Source organism: Lactuca saligna, chromosome 1 (assembly GCF_052625555.1).
Source record: "Lactuca saligna cultivar CGN05327 chromosome 1, ASM5262555v1, whole genome shotgun sequence".
NCBI classification, from domain to species: Eukaryota; Viridiplantae; Streptophyta; class Magnoliopsida; order Asterales; family Asteraceae; genus Lactuca; species Lactuca saligna.
In genome coordinates this window covers 14,698,172-14,708,975 of record NC_136417.1, presented here as the reverse complement: position 1 = coordinate 14,708,975, position 10,804 = coordinate 14,698,172, and positions in this window count along the sequence as shown.

Sequence of the window (10,804 nt, the reverse complement as noted above, 5' to 3'; positions counted from 1 at the left end):
CCATCTTCTTAGTAAAATGGTGAACCATGGTATCGGGTGCGAACTGATCGAACAAAAGGTTACCTTCATGAACGGACTCAGATCCGAGTGGATGGCTGTCATGTCTACCGTTAAAGCACACAAAGAATTCAAAAGTTATACATTGGCTAAACTCGTTGGAATTTTTAAGTCTCATGAAAGTGTGGTGACAAGAGATGCAAAAGTAGTTTCGGGTATGGGGTCCTTAGCGCTTGTGGCGAAAGGAAAAAATGTTATGGAGGAGCAATCTGAAAAGGAGCTCTCTGATTGTGATCTCTCCAGTGAAGATTATGCTTTGATGATCACAAATCCCAAGCGGTTCGCCAAGAAGAAATTTCCATCTACTAAGAACCAAAACTGGCAGGGAAGTTATAGTGCTGAGAAAGTGAAGGAAGAGAATAAAAGTGCTCCTACGAAGGAAGAAGAGAAGAATGAAAACAATCTTGTAGGCGACTTTGGCTATGACAACAATTATTGTCATGGCAAAAATCATCTAGCAAAGGAGTGCATCCTGAGACGCATGAATGAAAAGAAAGATGGCAAGGATGATGAGACTTACTATATGCGTAAGTTGGAGGAGATTAAGAAGAAGAAGACCATTGACAGTCCTATGAATGCTCTAATTGTGCATGAAAACAAAGCTAATGATGAGTTCGGAGGAGTGGAGATTTGGTCAAGTGACTCAAAGGATGACGAAGTTCGCAAGCCCACACATGGCAGGGCGTTCGTTGTAAAAGAAGAAAGCTCAAAGTTCAATGGTAGATATTTGATGGTGACTAATGGCGTGCCAACTGATGATGGATATGGGAGTGCAAAGGAAAAAGAGGATGACAAGTGTGTTTCTGTGAAACCTGTTAGTGAGCAAATCAATGATTGTGATCAACTTATCAAAAAGGTACACACTATTCTTGAATCTCTTAATGTACCTGTGTCTAACTATGAAATTGAATTAAAAGACCTCAAATTTACCTTTTTCAAGTATAAGTAATAGTCTTAAACAAACTTGTCTGGTGAATGCTAACCTAACTGATCAAATCAGCAGGACGTCATCCAAGAGCGAGGTGCAAAGGATGTGGATTGAGATGATATAGTCTGAGTTGTTTATGTCTAGAGATGAATCAATTTATTTGCAGAGAGATAATTTGAAGTTTTTGAAACAAAGAAACATCTTTTGTTTGATTGCTAAACGTCTTTATACAAATATCACTCAGTTGCATTTAGATTGTGAAATAGGTGAAAATGTTCATAAAATGATCTTGCCTTTCCTTGAACTCAAGGAAGACGAGATTGATTCTGATTATTACAAGTGTGAATCTATCGTCTCTTCGGACGAAACCACCGAAGCTTATAGAATTGGACTGGACAAAATTGCATCTTTTATTAAGTCCGAAGACCATAAGGACATGTTGCGAACCTTGCTTGATGAAAATGACAGGTTGAAAATCAACACCGAAACTATGCAGAACTTTGACTCATTGAGTTCAAAGTTAAATTCAAAAAATAAAATCAATCTTGAAAATACATCTGAATTTGACGAGGACAGTGATATGAGTGAAACATCTGAACCGGTAAAAGTCCTAATTTCTGAAAACTCAGTTGAGTTCACTCGCATTTCTCAAAATAAACCTAAAATTTTGAAATAGCTACTGTTTATCCTAAGGTCCAAACTGTCCCAAATTAAGTCTACAAAGTCAATGGAGTGGACAAAAGTCAAACAGTAGAATTAACCTCGCTCGTAGACGAAGATAACAAAGATGGGTGTGACGACTACTTTTGGTCTGCACTGATTGATAATGCGAATGAAACTAAAGCTCTGTCAGAAAATTCATAAAATCCAAAAATACTTTCTTTTCTATGTTTATCATTTGTTTTTCGAAAAATCAAAATAATCAAAAATATTTTTAATTTGTGTTTAGTTTTATTCATTTTTCTCTTTCTTATAAAATTAAAATACCAAAATATCACGTTGAAAGGACTCATGGGCAATTTCCAATGAAGAAGTTGGGGCAGGTATATCTCTCTTTATCTTTATATTAGCTAAGTGTCCCTAGAAGCATATTGTTGCATGTTGACCGAAGCCTCAAAGACTTCTAGTGAAGCCTTAATGATTCGATATATACAAATCGCTTCTTCCCAATCAGGTTGATAAATCCACTTAAGTCACGAGCTACCTTACTCTTCTCATATTGAGTCAAGAGTTAACTACTTGGTCACTTTCGCATAGCAGAGGTAATTTTGGTTCTTTAACCACCTCATCACTTTTCTCCATCATACTTCACTTCATGAATGTAACCCTTGAGACTCTCAGAATTTACCACTGAGGTTTATGGTTACACAATATCTGCGTTCATGATCTTAGTTTCGTTTCACCACGTGCTGAGTGAAAACCAAAATCCAACACCTACAACGAATTGACGGTGAACAATCAAATGTTCTAATTTTCACCCAAGTATTGACGAAACCACTTTAGTGGGAGGTACCACGAAATCTCTTTTTATTTTTTAGCGATCTTTATGAAATTGTCTAATACCAAGACTTTTCTACCCAAAAAGATCCAGTTTAATTTTGTTTTTGAGATTTCTACACACAACATCAAGTCACTGAAAATGTTCAAACCTACTTGTTTTATAGACCACATCGGTCTCACAAGTACTTCATCCAACGTTCGGTCTTATATCAAGATCAATTGTTCGATTGAAGCGAAAGCCACCCCAATAGCCTTATTCAGAAAAGTTGTCTTTCAATGCTTCTTAATAAGTATTTGATTGTATTTTGGCGGGAATCAACACAGACACTTCTAAGTCTCTCTTGACTTTGAAGGAAAATATTTATGCCCACGATCTACTGCTTCGTGTCTTAATTGACATCACTTATATCCCACAAATAATTTGTTTTATTCCTTTTCATTGGTACACTCTTGCACGAATGTAACGTCCGGGTTTCGGGGCTAAGCATTTTTCGACAATGTAATAGTCCAGGTCAACTATTGTAAATCTTTTTGAAGTAATAAAGATGAAATATTTGAATTCTATGTAAATTATGTGTATTTGTGTGCTTATTACTTAATTATAAATATATAATTAATAAAGAATAAAAATAAGCATCAAAATTAAAGTATGATATAAGTTCGATATCTTTACATAAAGTTGTAGTGGTCGAAACAAGGATTCCGGGGATATAAAGAACGCCGAAATTTGAGTTATAACGAAGAAGTTATGGCTCGTCGAAGTTTTACTGCAAAACCAGCACGGCACCGGGAGACGTAAATAGTGAATTTACGATGGAGGACTTTTTAGCCTTAGTGATCTAAACCAAAGTTTTAGTATATGTTAAACCGAGAACATTCATAAAAAGAACGCCCAAATCTGACTTCGTATGAGGAAGTTATGATTTTTCTAAGATTCGGCTTAACAGTGCACGACCCGAAACTCGAATTTTAGTTCAAACGGTTTTTGGCCTGCGCGACCTAAATGAGAGTTGAAGATCTCATTAATAGGAACTCAAAGGTAAAAATACAAATGAAAACAGAGTCCGTATGTAGAAGTTATGAATTTTACGCGGACATTTAACAGTATAATCTCCTCGTACTTTTAAATTTAAGATCGGTCAAGAATTAGCCTACAGAGTCAAAATGAAACTTATGGATCTTATTTTTACCTACACGTGTATATAATAAACGTCAGAAACGGAGCTCGTATGTGAAAGTTATGGATTTTAGAAGTCGGAAGTGTACTATGCGAAAATAGGTGACGTGGCACAATCTTGGCCATTGCTTTCTCCCCAAGGCTTGCCACCAGATGGTGACATGTGGCACCAAGTTCAGCCACATTTCATCCTATAAATACCACCTCTCTCACCCTCATTTTCTTTACACCTTTCCTAATCTTTCTTCTCTTTACTCTTTCTCTCGCTAGAACCTCTCTCTAGCCCCAAAATCCCCCGAAAAGCCTATGGAACCTCCCTAGCACGAGGTGGAAGCCCCGGAGTGCTCGTCGGCTCCGAGAAGAAGAGCTTTTCAGCTCGGGAACGTTGTTCCAAGCAAATCCTGGTTTTCTATAAAACCCGCTGTAAGTGAGCTACGTCTACGCTATTTTTAATATAACTTTATTTAATTATAGTAACGTTATTAGGAACTTATAATAAATACTTGGGCTATTATTATGGTTTATATAAGTATTTTTTAACGCTTATATGATAATAATAATAGCTAGACTATTACTTAGTCTCGGCGAATAATAGACTAAACTCTAGTGGTAATAATACTAGGTTTCGTCGAAGGAAATTATTTTTAAGAAGCGCAACGTTGTCTGAGTTCGGAATCACCACCTTTTCAAGTGAGTGCATGGCCCCTTTCATCTTGCACATAGATATGAAATATTTTATATAAACCAGGTGCTATGTGTGTATATTATTTTTATACTTGCTATCTATGCTGGATGAACGATTTTATACAAGTTTTATATGATTTATATTGTATATGTATTTTATATCTACAAAAATGTTGGGGTAAAACATGGGTAAATGTAATAGGTGATGTGTGATAAAATGATGAGAGGCCTCGATGTTGTTGTTGTTGATCCAATCATCATCTAGCGGAGTATAGATGATGACCACAGACTCTTCTAGACAGTTTAGTGGAACGCCAGCAGGCTCGCAACCTGTAGGTGTTGTGGATGATGTGTTCACTGGTGTACTCCATCCCCCACATGGTTGCCTTAAGGACATTTATTGTTGAGGAATCCCCTTAGCAGTAGTGTCCATCCCGATGATGATCCTTAGGCTAGGTCCCTTATGATAGGTGTTTAGGGACGTAAAGTGAGGATAATGGAAACGGGTAATCGGGTTATTGTTGATTGATGAATTAATAAAATTATTTATTGTGGGTTGAAAACCCTATGTGCTCACCAGGCTCCCAAGCCTGGCCCACTTAGTTTCATGTATTATAGGTAGTGGCGCTCGAGCATAGATATGATGTTTTGGATGAGGGATTACGGATATAGGCTTGTAGATATGAAATAATGTAGTAAGGCTTATATTGTATTGTTTATGCTTTTGATATGTATCGAACATGACATCCCAAGTCTTTTAATGAAATACATTTCTATGGAAATGCTTTTGATAAATCGTTATCATAAATTGTTTTGGGACAAATTCCGCATCACTTTTATTTAAAATGTTACTTTGATTTTCAAACAAAGCATAAACAAAATCGGTCTTTTCTGGCCTTGAAAATGGGGATGTCACAACGAAGATCTAAATGGTTTTCCACAAGTCTTGATCATGGTACTAGTGGCTATTTCTCATATATACAGTTTCGGTTCATTTGATACATTTGGTTGGAGCAAAGGCAATTTATTGCGTATGAAGCGAAAGGGTGAGTCAACCAAAGGGAATTTGAAATGATTCAAAATTAAAGAGGTTGTGAAAAGATAAGATTCAAATAAAGTCGCGTGAGAAGATCGATCGTCACCTATTGTCATGCCGTCTGAGACGCTTTTTAGGGGTTTACAGTTGTCAAATCACGCCCATTTAGGCGTCATTTCCGAAATTACAGCTACGTTATCATCATTACGTTTCTCTCTCATGGTAATCGTATATAGGGGGTTTCTCATCTCTCTTTTACATCCTTACCACTTACAAAATCCTCTCAAATGATAAACGGCGATTTCTCTCTCTACTGTTCATCTTCTTCACTTCAAGCTTCATCAATGGCAGACTCATCTTCATCTCATGAATACAGTGCACAGTCCTCGCTTCTCACCATAAAGCCAAACCAAAACCTAATAATCGAACTCTCTCCTTTCCAGTATGATTCTTACATGCTTCAAGTGGTGGAATTCCTCAAATATTCACCACTTGTGGTTGCCCTAACCAAGTTGGAATCTATTCCGATGTCACTGCTTTCTCAAGTCTATTCAACGGCGGTATATGATAAAGTGAATGAAAGGATTTTATTCAAGATATTCAATCACAAGACATCGATTTCTAAAGCCAAGTTTTGTTTGTTGTTAAGGTTAATCGTCGACGACTCCATGATCAACCCCGACTCTATCACCACAACTCAACTATTCACTATGTTTTATGATATGGGGTATACTGAAGTTCTTACCACTGTGACGAAATTCAAGAAATCATGCCTTCCTCCACAGTGGAATGGCCTTTTTACTCTCCGCTTCAAGGGTTTATCGGAGAGGGTTGCAGGGTATGACGGGGAAATCAAGGCGTTCATGACTCTTCTTTATGGTATGTACTATGGGGTCAACATGGACTTTAGGTCTATTCTATGGACGCAATTGGTTCAGAGTCTCAACTCAGTTTCTCACTACTCTGAAATCTATTGTGGTAGATTTTGAAGAAGCCCACCAAAGTCTCAAATCTGACAACACAGAGCTTCAATCAGCAATCCATACTCAGCTTGATAAACTCCACGATGATCTTGCTATGGAAAACAAAGTCATGGATGAACTTGCTCACAAAACCAAGAAGGTCAAGACTCAAGCTTTGAAGCTCTCTCTGGCACTCAAAGAAATTGATGATCTCAAGACTGAGCGAGCCATTATAAAAACCAACATTGGTGATGTGCACTCTCTTCTCTCCAATCTCTTAGAAGCTCACAACTCGGTCCTTACTATTACCGTTCGACGACACTTGGCTGAAAAGCTCCGTCCAACTCTTGATATGTTGATCCGTATTGAGGGTGTTCCGGAGTCGATTATCCCTCCGAAACAAGGGAGAGAAGTAAATCAAGGTCAACCATCACAACCACCCAACAAGCAAACAAATTCCAATTCCATCACCATTGTTAGTCACCACTGAACCGAAAGGTAATGAAGCTTCGGGTTCTAGTGTGAAAGACAAAGGCAAGAAGATTATAAGTGATAGTGATAAGGAAGAAACTGAAGAAGATGCTCTGAAATGAAAACAGCATGATCGGGAGATTGACGAAAATCTTCACATTGCGAAAGAGCAAGAAGAGAGGGAAAGAAAACAGAAGGAAGCTCATGACACAATGGAATGTAGAAAAACTCTATTTCCTTTGTGGTCAATGGAGAAATTACTAAAAGAAGCAATTGAGTCCCCCAACACTCATTGGCTTGAACCGGTTATCTCTTTTAATTGTGACAATTCAAGGGGCTCACAGTTTGACATGCCCATTACTAGAAAGGCTTTTGTATTTCATTGCTTCGATCGAATAGCTGTTGTTCCCTCTCTTGGCCCGAAGGTTGATCAAGAACTAACTGATTACTATCTTGCATACTCTCAACCTCAATACTGGACCTGGAGTGCACAGAAGATCACATCGGTTAAGGTATTGAAACTAACTCCGGCAGGAAACTTTATAAACGTAAAGTTCAAGGTGACCCAAGGCTCTGACAGCTCGGTTTATATGATCTCTCTTGCCGATCTACCAAACTTAAACCCACATGATTGGATCCTCTTGAACAACATTCTGCTACTTGATCAACAGTAGTACGAGCCAATCATAGATCACATCAAACGAATGTTGTTGTGTTATATTCATGAGGTTGTCAAGATGGACCAAGAAATCGCCTCTGCCTTAAGGAAGAAGCCCACGATCAAACCTATTGGGAAGGCAAGCGACATCAACAAGATGCGATTAGGTAAGATCGACCCAAAATTCCATACAATCATGTTCACAAGAGTCGAATGCCAAAAATGCTTGTTCGCTCTTAATGACAAACACCTGTTCTCCACCACCTGTCTGGAGCACATTCTAGATATCATTCACAGGTCTGGTCAAAACAGTAAAGCTGATAAGAAAAATTTTACAGATATGCTTCGGTGGTACATTCTCTTTAGACAAACTCTTATCGCCATCATACCAAAGGTATTCAAGACTATGGGAAGTCTACTCTCACTCAACCGAAATGATCTTTCACCTCAATTGATACAAAGGGGGGATTGTTGATTGTAGGAGTTGTGTTATTAGGCTCGTTTGCTAGGTCCATTAATGTCACGGTTTGGGCCTATCCAACCGTGTTTTTGTAATTACGGTTTAGTATATAAGATGAATGCATGCATCGTTGTTACCACGCTTCTTGATTATCTTTTTATTATATTGTAAACCCTAGCAGACCTCGACAGTAGAAGGTCTTCATCGAGCTCTTCTGAGGTGTTGCTATTTTAATCATTCAGCACCTGTTTGATTAATTGTGTGTTCTTACTGTTGCTTACTTTTGATTTCCTTGTCAAGGATCTAAACGATCTCAAAAGTGTTTTTCAACTTAACATGTTGTTAATATAGTTGGTGGCCATGGGCCAGACTGGCGGCGGTATTTGCTGTCAACAATGGCAGTGACGTATTGACATTTGATTTTTAGTAGTAGTGGCGTCGATTTAGATAGTGGAGAGGGGAGCAGATAATGATTTTCAACAGTTATAGGAGATTAGATGGTGGGAGCGATGGTGGAGGTGGATGTTATGAGATGGAAAATATAGTGAGGAGAAAGTGTTGACGACAGCAGTGGCGGTCGAGGAAGGCGGTGATGGAGGTATGAGAGGATGGGGTTGGCGATGGAAGGGGATGCTAGGGTTTCAAAAGGGGTATTGGTAAAAGGTTGTAGATGTTTTTGAAATTGGACGAGATTTGTGGCATCGTTGCATTTGAACTTACATAATAGAATGAAAAAGGAGAATATATTTGTGATGAAAGGTTCATCATCAGCATAGGTTTTTAAAGAGAAAGGGAAGATGGATTCCAGAAAGAGAATGATGTAGAGAAGAAGAAAATGTCGTTGGATTGCAACAATGAATCAACCGCCTCTAAATACGGATAGCAATTCGTGTGATATGCAATTGGAAATCCATGTGATCAAATGTTTATGGACATGTTCGGCAAAAATAGTTGGTAGTGGGTAGCTTGTAGCGGGTAGCTTCTAGCTAGTAGAGTTTTGTTAAACGCTACGTGAAGTAGCGTTTGGATTTGGAGCGTTTTGTTTAAACTAAACGTTAAAAGCTTGTAGTGCCAAACGAGACATTCTGTTCAAAACGAAGCGTTTTGTCAAACACTAGAATCTAGAAGCTCCCAAACGCTTTGCGCGAACACGCCCTATATCTGAGCTCCGTGTTTATATGTCTCCAAAGTAATTTCACATATGCATAAAGTAATGTACATTATGTATCCTGATTTGTACCTCTTAAATTTTGATCTTATATAAAGACTTTTGTGAAGTGAGGTGTTGTAAATTATCCATGTATTATATATATATATATATATATATATATATATATATATATATATATATATATATATATACACACACACACACACTATCCATGTATTATAATATACATACACACACACACACAAAGATGACATAAAATTTGACATTATAGTTTAGACTGGTCTGTAGACCCTTATCTCGATGCACTGCCACTTGCTCTAGTATTGTTCAAGTTCACACGACAATATTTCTTTACATGAACGACTTTATGTGACCTTCCACATACCATTTTTTCGGTTTCTTTTCATAGCAATTGTGATGTCCAAATTTTTGTTTCTTGTTCTTGGTGTTATACTTGTTAGAATTAGTATTTTCTTCCACCATGTGAACACACGCAAATGCACCATCCTTTGGGCTTTGCATTCTCTTATGCACTAATAGACTCTTTTATTGCAAGTGGTTGGCTAATTGAAGTGTTTACATTTCTTTTTTATGTATTAACATGTATTTAAAGTCTTTTCAAAATAAGGGTAATGAATATATCATTAACACTAGAAACCAAGATGGATTATCCATTTTCATGTTGTGTTGGGCAAATTGTTTAGGAAGTTGCACAATTCATTGTACCACTCCATCACTAATCAAGAATCAACCATATTATAGTTCATTAAAATTACATATTAAGATTTTCTTTGTTAAAGCATCTTCCGCCATATATTTTGCTCCAAATTGATCCGACAATTCTTTTGATGATTCCGCTTTCTGGTACACATCGAAAGGACATCAGACTTTTCATTCAAGATGTGTCCCAGACATTGGTAATCGTCACTCTCCTACTTAATACTTTTGTGGATTTATTCCAACTTTCATTATCCATAACTTCTAGAATTTGGGTGCTCAAATCATACACAACTTTTTGTAGTATTCAAAAGAAAATGCATCTTTTTTTGCCACCTAAGAAAATCATTTCCTTTGAATTTATCTAATTTTCCAAATTTATAAATCATCTCTTTAACATATTATTTGTTTGGCATGATCAACAAAAAAGAAAATAGTTTTCAAGATCGTTAGGGTTTAGAACTGTAATGTAAAATTAAAGAAGAAAAATGAGTGAAATGATCGAATGTTTGGTTTAAATATGGGGATATCTTTTTGGACTTTTGTATTTTGCAATTGGCCCACCTGCTTAAAAATAAATACGTTTTGGATATTTTATGACAAAATATAATTCATAATTGTTAAATTTGTCAATATCTCTAAATTATCAAATTTACATAAGGGATCAAGTATATTCCGATGAGAGGCCTTCGAGCCCCTGACAACCTGGCAGTTTTTAGTTAACAAACTTGCTACCTTCGAGGATAATTTCTTGACACCCCTTATTTTCAGTAGATTATAAGTTAAAGTCCTTCATGATAAAAATATGGCAAATATAGTACTTGTTGTTATGATGCTCCACCAAAGTTAGATATGTGCAACCAAGTTCGTTGTAAGTTTATGTTTTATATATTCTTTTATGTTAAAAGATCGAAACCAGATTAGTAAATAGTGTCATAGTTGTTTACAATTTTTAGAAGTTCATAGTATGTTTCTAGGATTTG